The sequence below is a fragment of the Rousettus aegyptiacus genome, unplaced genomic scaffold, assembly GCF_014176215.1.
Source record: "Rousettus aegyptiacus isolate mRouAeg1 unplaced genomic scaffold, mRouAeg1.p scaffold_m13_p_5, whole genome shotgun sequence".
NCBI lineage: Eukaryota > Metazoa > Chordata > Mammalia > Chiroptera > Pteropodidae > Rousettus > Rousettus aegyptiacus.
In genome coordinates, this window is record NW_023416308.1 from 13,159,198 (window position 1) to 13,178,641 (window position 19,444).

The following is a 19,444-nucleotide window of genomic DNA, read 5'->3' on the forward strand; positions in this document are numbered from 1 at the left end:
AAGCTCAAATAAGAGGAAAGCTCAAGGATTGTGTGGAGAGAACAGATGCAAAGCCTGAAAGATATTAGGTCCTCCAAATTTTTATCACATTATTATTAATTGAATTTATCACATGATACCCTATAAGGAAGTAACATCTGAAAAGAGTATCAGACTTCAAATTAGGAGGTCGAGTTTTAGTCCTAACTCAGCTATGCCCTATATGTCTGCTCTGATAGTACAGGCCAAGCTACAAAAAAGGAGAAGATTCCATTATCATGTGTCAAGCTTCTTCCAAACATTAGAAGTACAAAACAAACAAACAAATAAACCTTAACATGTACACAAGAGAATGGGGGAAAAAACCTGCACATCCAGTTATGTGGCTGAATGTACACATATGTGTATGCATAGATATAAACAAAGAAAGATAAAGACTTGTACTAACTTATATTCAGTAAAGGTTCCATAAATTTTTGGTGGACTGAAGTACACGAATTAGTACAGGAAAACATAAAAAAACCTAGCATTTCTTTCTTTATGGATAGAAAAAATTAGTCTATGTCACTAGAGCTAAGATACTCTATCAAGATTTAGTGCTGGGACCATCATCATCCTAAAAACCCATAACCAAGAGACTTTGTTTTATTTGAAGAACTCTAGGTAGCCACAAAATCAGAGTTAGTATTCTCTGCAAAAGATACTCTCTAATCCAAGGCAGTACTACTTTGAAGTGACCTTTGTAATTCAACTGTGCTCTGAACTTGTCATGACAGAGACCAGGATGAAGGAGATGGGTTACTCACTTTTTGATCATTCCTCTACATTTCCTTCTTCCTCAGTTATTCCTTCCCACTTTCACTGGCAAGAATTTTAGAATGGTCCAGATCAGGCTGGCTAGCAGTGACCTATAATGGCTAGAAGTAATTAACAAAGACTAAGAGCATCAAGTCACTAATACCAAGCATTCAAGGACAGCAGTACAGGCAGCTCCATGTACCTCTGGACTGGAAGTAGAGTTAAGAAATGAGAAAAGACCTCATTAATCACAACGACCACAGTTTACTGAGCACTTAGCACAGTGTTAAGAGGTTTAAAAAGCATATTGTTAAGAGGATACTGTCTTCACCACGGTGCTATGAAGTATAATCCCTATTTTATTGATGAAAAAACTGAGGCAGAGAGGAGTCAATTAACTTGTTTATGATTACATAACTAGTAGTTAACAGAACTGAGATTCAAACCCAGGTGTGCTGACCTTCAAAACTCATGTTCCTATCCACGACATCATTAGCAGGCCAACAGTCCTCTATTGGCCATGTCCAGTTGGCAGTGATGAACCAAGATTAGGTTCCTAACTGAGCCAGATTCTGAGAGGTTGAATGAAAAGAAGCTGAAGGCAGACGGTGAGGATAAAAATAAAAATAATCATAATAATCATGATACAGAAAATGTTCTGCTTCCCAAAGGCGGCTCTGGCTATTTAGATCTTCTACCTCAGATGAACCAAAATCTGTCTCCCCGAAAACAAGAGGCAAATATGTGCTGTAAATGAGGTGTAGGAGAGCAGATCTAAATGTAGAAGATGTGAAAGCAAATCAGACACTAGGGAGATAAGAAAGTGACCTGAATGAGGACAAGTAAAAAGACCATGTTGAAGACCAGCGGAAATTAGAATCCAGAGATTTTTAGTGATGCTAATCATGACAACTGATTTTCTCCAGTATATATAATCAGGCTGTGAATAAGATCAGATAAAATAAACAGTTGGGTTCTTGTAAAATGGTAGTGGAGAGATCAAGATAAGTGAGAATCTGGTCAGAAGAGAGGACAGCAGACAAAATCCAGACCAAGGACAGGCAGGACCAGTAGACTGGGAAAACCATAAAGGTGAGGGTCTCAAGACAGGGGAGAAAGGGCAGGAGGGTAAGGAGCTACAGCCTAAAAAGAGGATGATCTACCTCACAAAGCTGACCCTTGCACACGTTTGTAAGCTGTCCCCTAACAGGTCAAGTGGGAGAGATTCAGATGACTGTCCCTGTTACTGAAACATAAAGGAGTTGAGAAATTCAAGTCTCTTATGAACTCCCTTTGTCAGAAATATTAAATACCTGTCTCAGACGTGTGCAAAATGACTAAGATGAGGAAAATGGTTAAACTTCAGGCACACAGTATTATTATCTAAACTTGAAAGAGTTGTCTGCACAACTAAGCAGGTGGTGAGGTATTACATAACAGATGCTAAACTAGGTAAAGTAGAAAAATGTAACATATAATTATAACTCTAAAATGCCAGTAAGAAAATATCCAGTCAGCTATGGAAAACTATTTTTGCTTCTTTCTATTAAAAAAGAAAGTTTCTGCAGTTAAAGTTTTTTTTGTTTTTTGTTTTTGCAACCCATTATGAAAGAAGAGGAAGTAGACAAGGAAAGGAAGACCCCCAACAAAATAATCATTCATAAGTACGTGCAGCTATAAAATATATGCAAGTAACTTTCGTAATATTGCTGGTGGGAGTACAAATTATATAACCCTTCTGGAGGGGAATTTGGCAATACCTAACAAAATTAGATATCTGTGTACCTAGTTTTTGATCCAGCAATCCCACTCCCAGGAAATCTACTTGAAAAAAAAAAACTTCCAATGACATGAAAATACACATGCATAGAGTTATTCACGGCAGCATTATCTGTAACTGCGAAATACTGGAAATGGCATACATTGGAGGGGGACTGAATAAGCTGTGGTACATCCATATGATGGAGTACTAAGCAGCTATAAAAATAAATGAGAAAGATCTCTATGAAATGCTATGGAGTGATTTCCAAGATATACTGTTAAGTGAAAAAAAAAAGCAAGATATAAAAGAGGTTCATAATATGCTATTCTTCATATAAAAAGGGATAATAAAAAATATATATGTTTCTGCTTATTTGTATAACAAATATAGAAAAGATTAACTAGAAACTAAAGAGACTGACTACCTATGGGGAGTGGGTAGGGAAGGGGTGATGTGGAGAATGGGAACAGGGTGGTAGGGATGAGGAGGGAGTAACGCTTTTCCGCTTTTCCGAGAATACCTTTGTTTATAGCTCTGACTCTTAGAATCATAGTAATGTATTACATACTCAAAAATAAAACAATTAAAACCAACCAAGGTATGGGAAGAATCCAAAATGGAACACAAACAGTAACAAATGAACATAACTATATTTACTACAAATGAATAACATTACCATACTTAAGGACATGAGGAAGAAACTAGTCTAAACTTTGGAAAACACTATCTTACCTGGATACTGTCGAGCTAACATTCGGTAGTTTGTAAATTTGTTTTTTGCAGGGATATTTGGTGAGCAATTCTGAAACTACTTTATGTAAAGAAGGGACTGAACAAATAAATAAACAAATGGAAGTTAATGAGAGCCAGCCACGTTGGTGAAAAAATTAGAGGCAGGGAGAAAGGCTAAATAAACCACATGACATTGGATTAGAATCAGAAATATCAGTATGAACTCATAGTTTGTAACATACATAGGTAGATGCAGAAATAAAAATAACAGACGTGTGTAAGTGTGGGTTGGTATACATACCATTCCCTAGCTCTGTTTGCTGAGAAGACCTAAAAGCAACAACACCCCAGTAGCAATGAGCACACTTTGCAATTAAGATACTCAAAAAAGGGTGGTTTGTTGAAAGAACCTAGGAGTCAATCTGAAGGAGCAACAAAGGTTGAAGGTACAACAATTTATGCAACAAAATAATGACAATATTGGGTTGTAATCCACAGAATAAAACAAATACATATTGCTATAATAACTGAATAAATGGGGGAGAAGGGACAGCTATTTCTCACAGAAGCACTCCAATTAATAAATATGGAAGGCAAGAAATAGAAAAATCATCATTAGGCAAACACCACAATAATTTTTTCAGACAAGCTCCTTGGATGCTCAAATTAGTGAGTGAAAATCTCAGAAAAACCAGGATATCTGCACAGCCTCAAATTACATCCCCCAAAATGTTTACTAATTATGAAGAGATAAATAAGTGGACACCATCTTAACCAAGTGATTAAAGTTAACTTCTCTAGAAATAAGACATAATGACATCATGAATTCTCTGATACACTACATCAAGAAAGCCACATCACTTCTGTGGGACTCTTGTCAAAAATGCATCATCTCATTCCACTCATCACACAAACCTAAGTTGAGGGACAGTCTATAAAATAACAGTCCACTACTTTTTGAAAGTGTTAAGGCCATGAAAGACCAGGAAAGACTGAAGAAATGTCACAGTTGGAGGAAACTAAAGCAATTCAATGTAATACGGGATCCTGGAAGAAAAAAAAATGGCATTAATGGGGAAATGGGGATGTCCAAATAAGGCCTGCATCTAATTAATAGCATTGTACCAGTTTCAATTTCCAAGTTTTGATAATCTTACTATAAATATATGTTAGCATTAGGAAAAGGTGGGTATGTGAAAATTCTAGACTATTTTGCAACTTTTCATAAGTCTAAAATGATCTCAAAATAGCTAAAAAATTATATGCTTATGTTGAAAATAATATGTGTATGTGTTTGTACAGATGCATAACAAAGGTTTTAAAAAGAAAGAAAAGAATGAGAGGGATGTGAAAAGAGGGAAACTAGATTAGACTTAAAAGGAACAAAGTTAGCTGGTGATAAAAAGAGGTAACAATGAGAGAAAATGTGGAGGATTAATTAAATAAAGGACATAAAATACTCAGGATAGTGTATGGCACAAAGTAAATGTTCACAAATGTTTTTTATTTATACATTAAAAAGATAAAATAAAAAGGAAACCCGAAGCCATGTAGATGTTTCTTGTTGCTCTAGACCAGTGGCACTCAACCTTGGCTACTCACTGGGACAACCAATCAGCTTTTTAAAAAATGCCTGGTTTCACACCTAGAAATTGAATTGGTTCAGGGTGCAGTCTGGGCATTGAGATTTTTTTTTTTAAGGACCCCAGGTGATTTTAAAGCATAACTAAGGCTGAAAAATCATTGTTCCAACCCTTCCCAGCCCACTACGCCCTGGCTGGTAAGTCATGGTTTAAGGTCTACCATGGAAGAGACCTCCCTACAGAACAGAATTAGGCAAAAGAACACAAATTCTTCACTTTCCCTTCATAGTCTATCACATCTCCTGCCTGTAAGTGTTGACTTCTATAGAATTATGCTGATGAGGAAAAATGAATTACATTTTAAAAATTAATACCAAGAATTGGGTTTACTTTGCACATGAGAAACCTAGCCACAGAATCAGGGCGACTCCTCAGTATCTTCGGTTTTTTTAAAATGTGTGTTTTGTTTTCTGATTGTTAGGCTGAAGAATTCACACTTTTAAGAGGGTTAAAAATTATTTTTAAAAGAGACGCATCATGTTCCCATCTGTCTTCAACCACCCCTACCCCATAAATGTTTCTAGTTTCTTACTTATCCCTCCATTATTTCCTTATGCAAATACATATTGATTTACATGTACTGAAGTAAAGTGATTTCCCAAGCTGAGGCATGAGAATCATCATGGAAGCTTTTAAAAGTTTGGGCACCTAGTTTCCATCCTATACCTATTGACTGTACAAAACCTCTAGGGAGCAGAGCCTGGAACTCTTTTTAAGAAGTTCCCCAGATGACTTTCTGCGAGATACTTTTTAGGTACCTGCCCAGCTCATATCACCCTTACCCCCAAAGACTGCCCCATCTACTTGTTCTGTTTCTCTTGAGAGTACTGCTCCTGGCCATAGATGATGAGTTAACACTCAGCACAAGGAGCACCCATCCAAAGGCTGAACTAGAGCAACTAGCTTTTTAGAGAAGCTGGACCTGAGACACAAAGACTCTCAGACACCTGAGGAGGGGGCCAAGCTAGTACCAGATGTCTGGGGGGCTGAGAATGCTGGGATGGGCTATATAACCACAGTTTATTATACAGAGGAGTGTGAAGCAGACAGAGCTGCAGAAACTGGGCCTGCTGTTCCAGAAATGACAGAGACACTGCCTTAATTCTTGATGAATTCCCAGTTCTTCTATCCCTCAGGTCATGGCCTGTGTTTCTGTGTTTTAATAATCTGAGAGTGTACACAAAGAACCCCCAGAGGACTTCAGAGACCTATAAGAATTCCGTAGGTTACTTACTGGTCAGTAAAACTATATATATATTTTTTTGTGTGAAATTACTCAAAAATTTCATGGCTCAAGTTACTGTGGCAATCTTATTTCTGAAATCAGTTCCTTTTCTTTTCTCCTCAATCTCGCCCTTGAGCAATAAGTACATCTGTTCCCAAATACAATAAAAAACCTAGACAGAGAAATACTGTCAGAGACAGTGGCTGCCCACAGATAACTCGCAACACTGACCAAGAGCACATTCCGAATAACAGACGACCTCCAGGACAATCGCTGATGAAATTAATGTTTTTTTTTTTTTTTAACTTATTCCAGAAGACCTACTGAAGTGAGAGTGACATAGTGTTTGAAGAAATAACCTTAAAACTATTCAAGTTTTATTTTCAATCGAGTTTTACAAAGGCCTAATTTTGAATCTTGGAAGTCCTGATATTTGAATTCAAGTTCTTGCACTGTCACAACTGTCCTTATAATCTTGTGCAATTCTCTTAAGCTTGCTGAACCTCAGTATTCCTCTGTAAAATGTAAAGATTATCACTTATTTCTCACATATAGGGTTATGTGGAAGAATAAGTATATGCAAACTCACATCATAAATCCAATACTAATGCAAATAATATCATTACCAGCTAGAAAACAATAATTTTGCAAGTCCTTTCCCCACAATCGTTTTTTATCATTTAAAAATCATTTAACAGTATTAATTTTTATTAATGTAAATGCTGCATTACTTTAATGTTCCTTATAGTTTAATTAAATATGCTGATTTTTAAGAACACAACTATATGAAACTTTACAAGAGTTAAAGCTCTACCATAGAGTCTAAGTGACTTAGCTAAAGTCACGCAATGAGAGGGCTAGGATCAACCCTTGATCTTTCCTCTGAATTTTGTGTTCTTTCCATTATATAAAAATGTGCCTGAAAGTCTTTCACAATAGAACTTTGGGAAATTTTAAGTGAGAAATGATACAGAATGCCTTCTCTTTCAAAACCCAACAAAATAAACATGTTATAAACAAAGAACAAAGATAAGGCTCAACTGAAGGAACACAGCAAGCAAATTTTAAAGGGCAACCCAGGAGCTGGGAGTGGTTACTAAGTACAAATAATAAAGGCCCAGGAGAAAAGGAGCAGGCTTGGCAGAGTCAAGTTTACAAGAATGGAGATGAAGACAGAATCCAGCTTATTAACAGCATTTAAAGTGTTACATATAAGTGGAATGCTAAATAAGAATAGACCACAATACATACCACAGAATCATGACATATTAAAAGAATTTAAAACAAAACAAAAAAATTTTGCAAACAGCAGAAACAGGCTTAAAAAAAAATGAGCGAAAAAATGTAAATTATAAGATGATAATTTATAAGATAATAATGACAGAAATCAGGCAGTTAAATAGACAGAAGACAATGAAGGTAAAATTATTAGAGCTGGAAAACAGATAAAAGAATCTACAGTAATAGAGGCTCACAGAATGAGTTAAACTGCCTAGAAATGACAAAGAAAATAATCAAATAATATTTTTCTAATTTGAAAAAAAAAAAAAACAAACCAAAATACATTATTGGCAAGAATAAAAAGACAGAGTATGTCTACCAGAGTTAAATCTAAGGTAACAGGCTCCGAAAAGGGAAGAATAACAAAGTTAAATAGCAGGGATTAAAAAAAAAAATAGAAAATCTGAGAATAGAGAAAGAGAACTAGAAGATGACACACATTTGGGCCTAACTAAGAAAATTAAAAAAATAAACAAACAGGATTATTCTCTAAATTGACTTTATGAAATCAATGCCAAGAGTAACTAATGACTCTGAAAAGTAAATCCTGACAACTTAACAAAATAGTAAAATGCCATGTGGAAAGGATAAAGAAGACTACAAAGGGTACATGCACACTCAGACAGAGCTCCACATGGGTAGGGGTTGGCTGCTAGGAGAGAATTGGGAAGTGACTGCTAAATGCGTGCATGGTTTCTTTTTGGGATGTTGAAAATGTTCTGGAATTAGAGTTCTCAGAAAAAAAAGGGGAGGGGGTGGACAAGCACAATCTCATTTTTTAATAAATTCTTCTTTTTACAGATCACTAAATTAGGTAATAACCTGATATTAGAGATTCCCTTCACTCTGGAGAGCTAACAGCAACCAAGACAGGGCACAAGAGCCTGGGGCAAAGAGACAAACTAGCTCTCAGTTTTGGGGGTAGGGAAGGAGAGAAAATACATCTTGATGATATTTTTTATCTTAGTCAATCCACTTCACCAGAGTAGAGACTTTAACAAGAACTCATGGCAGAAGCCCTGCTAAGAAATTAAAAAGTAGACATCTGGGAAGAAGAGTAAAGCTGTATTAATGCCAGGTAAAGTTAAAAATAAGCTAGATTAATGGAATAACTAGATTCCAGAAAGACTTAAGTAAATAACTGTAAGTTTAATATGAAAATTCATGTGAAAGTAGATAAACCAATTAAAATATTGCTAAAACCTAAATTATTAATATGGAATAAGATAAAATAAAGCATCTATATCCAGTGCTCTTCACAATAATTTCCACACAAGTTAAAAGGCTACATTTAAAGGTTAAAAGCCTACATGTATTTCGCCAATTCTGAAGCAATAAAATAACATAGCAAATAACTAGTTTATGAATTTGATCACATTTTTAAAGCTTTCAAAAAATAAACATTAATATCCAGCTTCTAGTGCATAAATGGTCCAATAATTTGAATATAGTTCGAACACCAGATAAGTGAGTAAAACTTAGAAAAAAATTTAGCCTTACAAATAAACCAAAAACAAGGCACCTATAAGGGTCTATCTCATTCTATTCAATTATTAGTAAAAGATTAATACCTTGTTATCATAGCAAGAGGGAAGGGGTGGAACAAAGGACTTTTAAAGATTAACAGTAGTAGCATAAATTCAAATGCTGTTTCTGGAGAGCAATCTGGCCACATCTACAAAAGTTATACTTCTGACTCGGTCATCTCATTCTTAAGTAATAGTTTCCAAGAAAATTATTTAAAGGGGGTAGGGTGGGAAGCCTATTTACACTGAAAAAGTTTATAGATGCATAACTTAAAAACAGTGAAAACTTGAAGCAATCCAAATGGTCATCGAATGGCAAAGTGATGTAAACTACCAGATTTTAATAAAATTTAATGTTATGTTGACATTCCATGTTTGATTCATAGATAATAGAAAGGGGAGGAAAAAGGCCTTGCTGAGAGCAGGTCCAGCAGAGGAGAGGGAGCGGAAGGGCAAAACAGCGGCCAAGAACTGCAAGAGACAGAAGAAATGTCAGTGCCTAGAAGGGTACTGGAGAATTGGTCTTTTTTTTTTTTTTTTTTAGGAGGTAGGAATTTGAATGAGGTCACCCAGAGAAATTGCATGGAATGTGAGAGCCCAAGAACTAAGAACAAAGGGTCAAAGACTTGGAAAACCAGGTATGTTTCAGCAAAGTAGATGAAACTTTTTAAAAAGAAAATGGTTGATAACATCAAATCTCCAGAAAGATCAAAATCTTAGGTGGGTAGGAACACCTCTGGGGACCATCAAGAAAAATCTGCCAACCCAGAAGGATCGAAATTGAGAAAGACTGTGCACATTAAGAAATGTGCACAGCATCAGCTCTGAGTGAAGTGCTGGGTCTGAAGTCTGGCTGCAGTGAGCACAAAAGGCAAGCTCAGGAGAGTCAAAAAGCAAAGGAGCAGTGCAGACCATCCCAGAGAGAATCTGGCCATAAGGAGATGAGCGAGTGGTTCTTGTTCTCTCTTTCAGAATCTGAGGCAGAGCATGGAAAAGTTCAAGACTAACACAATGAAAAAGTATTGGACAGAGTAACAGAAATGGATGTTTTCAATAGGTATTTTACAGCAAAAGGCTTGTTTTGTTGATTTAAAAAATCTTTCATCGTAAAACTGGCTAACACAATGTCAGAAAAATAAAAATGATTTTTAAATAATTATTTTAAATTAAAAAAAAAATTACTGTACAAATCCCCAGTAACTTAGGAGGCCTCTAAGATCAGAAATAAGAAAAGAATGTCTGCTCTCACCATTTCTCTTCAGCATTATACTTGAGGTTATAAGGGCACGAAGGCAAGAAATAGAAATAAAAGGCATCCACAGTGGAAAAGTAGTATTAAAATATCTGTATTTGCAGATGACATAATCTTGTATACAGAAAATGCTAAGGAATCCAATTAAAAACTACCAAAACAAATGAGTTCAGTAAAGTAGCAGAATACAAGCTCACTATATAAAATACAATGTATAAAATCAATTGTATTTATTTCCAATGAACAATCTAAAAACAAAACAAAACAAAAAATACCATCGAATGCATAAAATACTTAGGAATAAATTTAACAAAAGAAGTGTAAAAAAACCTCTAAAACCTATAAAATATTTCTGAAAAAAATTAAAGATTTAAATTATTGGAAAAACATCTTATGTTCTGATCAGGAGACGTAAAGTATTAAGATAGCAATAATTCTCAAACAGATCTAAAGAGTCAACACTCTTATCATAATCCCAGCTGGATTCTTTATAGAAGCTGACAAGCTGATCCTAAAATTCATATGGAAACTCAAGGGAATCAGAAAAACAAAAACAATTCTGCAAAAGAAGAACAAGGTTACAGGACTCATACTGTCTAATTTCAAAACATATTCTAAGCAAGTAATCAAGACATTGTAGTACTGACACAGGATAGGGACAGAGCAGATGACTTTCCTAACATCCAAAAGCCTAATTCCCTTTCCCCTGAAATACAGTCCAGACTTACTGACTGACTTACTTTTCACAAATAAAATGAGGTGTAAGTGATGCTGTATGTCTTCTGAGGCTAGGTCATGAAAAAGTGCTCTCTCTGGGGAGACCCTGGCCAGCCTCGATGTAGTGAAGTTACTCAAGCAGCCTATGAAGAGGCCTCCATGGGGAGAAACAGAGGCCCAGCACCATCCTCAACCCCACCTCCAGCAAAAATCGGCACCAGCCTGCTAGACGTTTGAGTAAGTTGCTCTGGAAGCAAGTCCCCCAGCCTCAAGCAAGCCTTCCGATGTCTGCAGCCTGGCTGAAATCTTGGCTGCAACCCCATGAGACCCTGAGCCGGAACTGCCCAACTAGGCCCACACCTCAATTCCTGACCCACAGGAAGTGTGAGATAACAAATGTTTATTGTTCTTTTAAGTCATTAAGTTGTAGGGCATATATTACATAGCAACAGATTAGTAATACAGCAATGGAATGAGGTAAAACAAGATAATGGAAACCTGTAGATGTTATTTGGTCTGGAAAAGGAACAATGAGAGTATGAAGACTATTTAAAAACTTCTTCCTTCCAGAACTGGAGCATTAACCTCATTGCAAAGCAACAGGATCAGTTATAGAAAAATGGGGAAAAATCCTTTTCTAGGTTGTTAGCAGTATGCATTAAAAACTAATTTTATATTACAAACATGCACAATGTAGATGGCTGTCACGATGTTGAAAAAAAGTAACCAGACACAAAAGAATGCATACACTATGATTCCTTTTATATAAAGTACAAAACCAGGCAAACTAATCTACATGTGAGAAGTCAGGATACTGGGTATTCTGATGGGTGAGGGGTGGGTAGTGACAGAAAGGGAAGCATAAGGTGGGCTTCTGCAATGTCAACCATGTTTCTTGATCTGGGCACTAATTACTTAGATATGTTCAGTCTGCAAAAACCACTAGGCTGAACAATTAAGATATGTGCACTTAGCTGTATGTATATTTCAATAAAACATTTTAAAACAGATTAAATGTTATTTATTATTGCTATTAGACATAATAACTGGACCTATAATTTTCTTCAGCTACAGGCCTCTCATTAAAAAATTTTTTTGACTACCACAAAGCAATTGCATTAAAACCATTAAAAAATATATCAAGTTCATACTAACTTCAGGAACAAAGAGTGTTTTCTATCCAGAAAATTCTCTTTTGAGATCACATAGGACAGAAAGTAACACTCTACCTCCACTCCCCACCCATAGATAAAGCAAGCTAGGCTTTCTCCTACCCTCTGCTCCACTAAGTGACAATGGAGCAATGTTTACCTTCTCTACCCTCAGGGAGGCTATGAACCCTGTCGTCTGTGAGACTTATACCTGAGTTAAGTACAACAATGAGAGAGCTGCTAAAGGCCCCATCATGAAGCTAAGGAAAATGGAAACTCTCTCAACCTGTGGGATTATGAGTATCTGAGTATTTATAAAGTCTAATCTGAATAATTAGAAATTTTATCTTGAGGATTTTTATTTATTTTTAGGCGAGGCAACCCTTGGTTGACCTCACAGATTGCAAGGATCTTGTCAGCTTACAAGTCCTTTTTTACGCCTAAAAGCACCTGGTCTTCCTAGGTCATCTCCCATCCAAGTACTAACCAGGCCCGACCCTGCTTAGCTTCCAAGATCAGATGGGATCGGGCTTGTTCAGGGTAGCATAGCCATGAGAACTTTTAAAATTCCATTAAAAACCTAGGAAATAAAAATAAAATGTTCCTTAACTTTCAATGTTAACATCATTAATTCACTAACAATGTTAAAACTATATGACCATTTGATTTAGAAAGTTCTTTTATAATTGTCTAGGAACAAAGGGCATACTTGGGAAAACACACTTGCACATATATACACACAGATTCTAAGTTGTAAACTCCCCACAGTACCTATTACAGGCTCCTCTGAGATAAGGGTTGTGGTCTTACTTATATTTTTCTGTTAGCAAGTGCTATTTATTTATTCAACACACTATTTATTGAAAGAGTCACTCCCACTTTAACTGCCAAATGTTCATGGCAGACTGACAGCACACTATACAGGGCACAAGACCCATCAAAACAAGCTCTACACCTTATTCTCATTAGGATGCCTACTATTTAAAAAGCCCAGAAAATGTGCTGGCAAGGATATGGAGAAATTGGAAGGCTTGTGCACTGTTGGTGTGAACGTAAAATGGTGCAGCTGCTTTGAAAAACGGTATGGTTGTTTCTCAAAAAATTAAACATAGAACTACCATATGATCTAGTAATTCCACTTTTGGGTATCTATCTAAAAGAACTGAAAGCAGGGTTTTAGAGGGATATTTGTAGATCTATGTTTACAGTCACATTATTAACAATAGCCAAGAGGTGGAAGCAATTCTAATATCCATCAATAACAAAGAAGGACATCCTGCCATTTGCAACATAGATGAACCTTGAGGATATTATGCTCACTAATTCGAAGTACCTAGAATAGCCAAAATCAGAGACAAAAAGTAGAATGCTGGTTGCCAGGGGCTGAGAGGAGGAGAGAATGGAGAGTTGTTTAATGGACAGAGTTTCAGTTTTGCAGGATGCAAAAGTTCCACAATAATGTGAATATACTTTACTGAACTGTACACTCAAAAATGGTTAAGATAGTAAATTTTATGCCATGTACATTTTATTGCCATTAAAAAATAATTTCAAAACCTCAAAACAAGCTCCACAAATTAACTACTTACATACGTGTCCAGACTGTACCCCCGAGTCATTCATTTCAATACTTTATTCTCTAGCCCCATATAGGAATGCAAGAAAAATTGCTCTCAGGATTACATAATAATTTAGTTGATAGTCATTTCAACATTCAAAAGGCATGATCCCTGTTTCAAAGAGTGAAATGAGACTCTGTGAAGTTAAATGACATGCTCTAAGTAACATAACTATTAGTGCCAGAGCTGAGATTTTAAATGCAGTTTCTAAATTGGTAAATGAGACATGTTCCCTGCCGCTCTTAAAGAGGTTTATAGTTCAGTGAGGAACTTTTTTCTTCCTTCATTCAGGTATTCTAATAATACAGGAAAGTGAATGTAAATGTGAGGAGAAAGTGAAAACTATGAAGAATAGCACAGAGCTAGCCTGGCTCAATGTACCATCACTGGCACTATTATACCTGGCTGATTTGACAAACATTTGCTGAGAACCTACTTACGACATGAAAGGAGTATACTAGGTGCTGGGGATATGGAGGGGAACAAAGACCTTGTTCTCCAGAAGTAGGGCCAGTCCTTTGACTTTCAAGCACATAATAGCTATCCCAAACTTTGTTTATACTTTCCAGACCTCTGATCCTTCATTCAAAGCACTCCTGGCAGATACTTGATTCTACCTTCTCCTTGACTCAGAAGCTAAGGCCACTGGGCAAAAAAAAATCCATACTCAGTTTGGCATGGTTTCAGTAATGATATCTGTTCTTAAAGCACCCTACTTTCTTCTCTTGAGCTAAGGGGGAAGATACCTCCTCTATTCTTCCTACCTGTAATCTCATGACATGTACAACTGCTTCAGACAATGCAGGCTCTAGACAATTTGCACAATGATTACATGCATTTAACATTATTTTTAAAACAGTACATATGTTTTAGATGTTTGAATACTTCAGAATAAAAATAAGAGGCAAGAAAATATACTCCAATAAATGTAGAAACAAGTAAAATTCCTAAGAACTATCAAGAAATAGAAAATGGAAAGTCATATAACCATTCTTAAAAGAATTTTGAATAACATATTTCCCAATAAAAACAAAAACAAAGAAACACCTAAACAAAGCAAAATATAAAACTGCTTTACAGGCAAGTTTTACCAAACTTCAAAGGAATCAATCATTCCAATTTTACAGAATTAGAAAAATAGAAAAAGGAACACTTCCTAATTAATTTTATAAGAGTGGTTTAATTTTGATACCAAAATCAGTGAAGAGCATGAGAAAGGAAAAATTACAGGCTAATTTCACTTATGGACACGATGAGAAAACCCTAATTATTAGCAAACCAAATCCAGCAATATATAATAATAATACATCATGACCCAGTTGGTTTTAATCCCAGAAATGAAAAACTGGTTTGGCATTAGAAAAATCTATCAATGTAATCTGAAATTTTTATCGGATGAAAGGAGAAAAAGCACATAAAACTTCTACAGATGTAGTAAAAAAAAAAAATCATCTGCGGAAATTCAATAATCATTCGAGATTAAAAAAAAACAAACAAACCTGTCTAACCTAAAAATAAAAGTCTTTTCAAAGTGAAAGGCAACAAATATTTATTTGAGATCAATAAGAATAGTTATTCAAGATGCACTGATTCAGGCAGAATCACAAATAGCGTTACAATTAGGAGACAAAGGCGATGGGTATTAATGAGAAAGGGAAGAGGAACAATTAACATTAACAGAAGGAAGGCATTTCTAGTGGTGCTGGAAATATAACATAGTGATGCTAATTCTAAACGATGTTTTTAATTTTCAGTCCCACAGTCGTCAGTCTAGTAGCCATAATATCTACTTTCTTTTTATCTTTGAAAAGTTCTTTGAAGCACAAGGTTGCTTTAGTCCCAGTCCAAAGGTTGTTTTGCCCTGTTTAGCATTCCAAAGATTTGAGGCATCAGACACGCAAGGCAGTTCCTCTGGCATTGCAGCTATAGTTCCATTTTACAGTGGCTACATTTATTATTTTTTTGACATCTCTGAAAAAACTTGAAAAAAAAAAGTAATAAGGAAAACTACACTAAAACTGATAGTCCTCTCATTCAGTCAGAGCTTTACTTTTAACATCAGTCAGCAAAAGAAATCTAGTAATGCAAAGCAATAAAATTGTCACGATTTTCAATTAGACTTGTCCAAAAAGAATTTAAACATAAATTATTGAAATAAGAGTTTGTTGAGGTTCTGAGACATAAAATCAATAAAAGTCAAATGCATTCTGTAAACCAGCTACAAAGAGATGCAAATGATAATGGTAACAACAAATGTAAGATACCAAGGAATAAATTTAATAAAAGATGTACAATTATAACGACACAAAACTTCACTGGAAAAACTAGGAAACAATGTGGCACTACCTAGTGAACATGCATATGCCCTACCACCCAGCAATTCTACTACAGGGGATGGGTATAAAGAAACTTGTAAATCAGGAGAGATGTAAAAGGTTATTCTTGAAAAGAGTGTAATAACAAGAAACAACGCAAATGTCTATTAATACTAGAATGAATAAACTGGTATATTTATACATGATATTTATAAAGCAGTGAAAATAACTATATTCAAAAACATAATAATGATGAATAAAAAAAGCTAGTTGAATGCATTCCACTTATACGAAACTCAAAACCAGAAAACACTAAGTACTATATTAAGAATAATGACATAAGGGAATACACATGAAGGTGCTTATTAGATAATAAGCTCTCAAAGAAATAGTCGTAGTGATTGTGGAGAACAATCTGGAGGGGCAAGAGAGTGATGGCACAGAGACCAGACAGAAATCAAAGTGGAAGGAAACACAAAAAAAGCACCAAGCCAACGGTGTCACGGGGAAGTTCTACCACTTACCATAAGGTAGTCCCAATGCTATTTCAGAACACAGAAAAAAAAAAAACCTTCCGAATTCACTTTATGAAGAAGTTTAACAGTTAACCCCAAATCTGACAAAGACTGCACAAAACAATATACTATAGATTACTATCACTTGTGAACACCAATAAAAAATTCTCCAAATATTAGCTGAGAATCCAACAGCACATTATAAGACGGAATACAACATAACCAAGCAGAATTTATTCCAAAAATGTAAAGGAGTTCAATATAAGAAACTCCACTAATGTGATCCTCATAATAATGCTGAGAGAAAAATCATATGATCATCTCTATGGAAATTCACTCTTATGTTAAAAACAAACAAAATAGAAGGGATGAATATTTCCTAGAGTAAATAAAATACACCTCAGCCCAATGCCAGAATTTTACTTAATAGGGAAACACTAGAGGCTTTCCTGCTGAAGTCAGAAACCATGTGAGGCCAAAATATTTTCCAATTTACATTTTTATAGGTGAGTATTAAATTCTAGGATGCTAGACATTTACCAGTTCTCAAATGCTACATTCTGCCTGCTGTGGTATCGAGAAGCATTCTTAAAGTTTCTATAAAACTTTGGCCTTTTTATGACTATTTATTTCTGTCTTAGACTGTTTCCGTGGCAGGAAATAAATGGCGCTTCCTAGCAGTTATGACAGAGTGGACAGGAAATCACAAATGTCTTTTTTCCAGCTCTCTATGTGTTAAAGAAAGAATTTACAAGAGTCCTAAAGAATATCACTTTTGTCATACTTGAATGTTAACGGATCAGAGGGTGCTCTGAAGGAATGCTTGAGAACATTAGCAGAACAATATGACAGGTAGAATGGCTCAATGAAGGATGAAAGACGATGTTAGATTAATCTAGCATTACTACTAACTGATTTTTCACTGGTCTGAAACATAACATTAAATATTTTTATATGCCTATATAAATATTTATCTTGCAGTAAAAATTTACTTATGGGAAAGGATTACACCAATCCTAAAAAAAATAAAAAAAGGCATCTGCTTCGATCATGCAACAGAAACAATAATGATTTAATGAGAGAAATATATTTATTTGAGGATTCAGCATGGCTAACCTGAAAAGGAAACAAAAATTTCAAATTAACTCCCAAACTAAACTTTTTCAAATTTCTATTAAAGCAATAAACTACAGTACCCTGAACTTAGGTACTGACTAAAGAGAAATTTCTGTGACCAAATTCTGTAGGTTTTACTCTTTACTTTGGAAACCTGACCTGTGTTCAGTGGCAATACAGATATTAATTAGGGAAGTGTTTTGTTTTTGTCTTCTTTTCTTGAGCTGTAGAACTAAAACTATTTCTTCTATAAATAAGATTGTACCAAGTTTTTTTTTTCAGAATTACTTTTAATTATTTTTATTTAAGTATTTCCATATCTCTCCAACTCTACATTTCCATTACACTTTTGCTCCCAATGACAATATGACAGATTAATATTAATTTCAGTCACTAGGTCAAAACCCTATGTGAATAATGTAATCACTTGAGGTAAATTTTTAAGTACTCTCATACAATATATTAGTCTCAACTTTACCTTTTAGAGCATAAAAAAGTCATTTTCCTCAAGGGTTTACTTTTGAGCTTTTAACATTAAAATAAATAATTTTAACATTAAAGTAAATCAGTTTTTAACAGGAAGTTTTCCCATTTTGTTATATCTCAATTATGATTATTCAGAGGTTTCTCAGGTAAACTACACTAAAATAGACAGTTGGCTAGTAACATAGGAAACAATCCATACATGAGTTCTCTTCATATATGTATGTATATAAGTGTGCTAATTTCATGTAATGTTCCTGAGAGCAGTGCCATCAGAGCTGCAAGGGACCATAGAGATTATTCTAATATCCTAATTTTACAGATGAGAAAAACTAAAACCTGCAGAAGCAAAGTGACTAGCACACACTCATACAATGTATCAATGACAGGTCCCCTGACTCCCAGGCCAGTGCTTTCACTTGGCTGAAAGATCTTTCACAGCTTCCCCCAAATTTCTGCACACAAGTACCTTCCTAAGACTCACTAACTCTTTAGTAAAACAGAACCAAATCTCAAACTACAGAAAAGTTGTAAACACAGGTCATCAACTTTTACTCTCTGAAGTATCTTACAGTCTAAGTTCACCAGTATGATGCCTCATTACCCTCTGATACTTCACAGTTTATTTCCTACAAACAAAACCATTCTCTTATATAATCAAAATATAGCCATCAAAATTGTTATCATCGATACATGACTATATCTAATCTTCAAATCCCATTCTATTGTGCCAATTCAGAATCATGGATTGCATTTAGTAGTCACATCTCTTTAGACTCCTTCAGTCTGGAACAATTTCTCAGCCTCTTCCTAACTTTCATGACCTTGACATTTTTGAAGATCAAGGGCTAGTTATTTTGTAGAATATCCCTAAACTGGGTTTGTCTGGTGTTGTCTCATTAGATTTGGATTATGCTTCAAATTCTTGACTGTCCCTATTGTAAAGGAAAACCTAGAGAATGCTGAACTATATCAAAATTGAATGAGAATTTTTTAAATGAGCAAAAGATATGAATAGACACTTCACCAGACAAGATATACAACTGGTTAATAAGCACATAAAAAGATGCTCATCATCATTAGTCATGAAGCAAATGCAAAGTGAAACTCACTAGATGGGATATAATTAAAAAGACTGACTAAACCAAATGTTTGGTAAGAAGGTGAAGAACTGAATGCCTCATACAATGCTGATGGAAAAGTAACATGGTACAGCTACTTTGGAAAATAGTTTCTGGTTTCTTAAAAAGCTAAAACACCAATTTTCAAGGCATTAAAGCCAAAGAAAGTCTGAGGAACTGCTTCAGAGAGTCCTTGTTTGGTAAAAATA

At 35.2% G+C, this 19,444-nt stretch overlaps 1 protein-coding gene and 1 pseudogene across 1 annotated transcript in view; both read right to left on the reverse strand.

Moving 5' to 3' along the window:
* MAPK1 (mitogen-activated protein kinase 1) overlaps positions 1–19,444 on the reverse strand; it is an 81,921-nt gene that overhangs the window by 52,548 nt on the left and 9,929 nt on the right. The gene's annotated exons all lie outside the window — the stretch shown is intronic.
* LOC118603534 lies at positions 12,505–12,623 on the reverse strand (annotated as a pseudogene).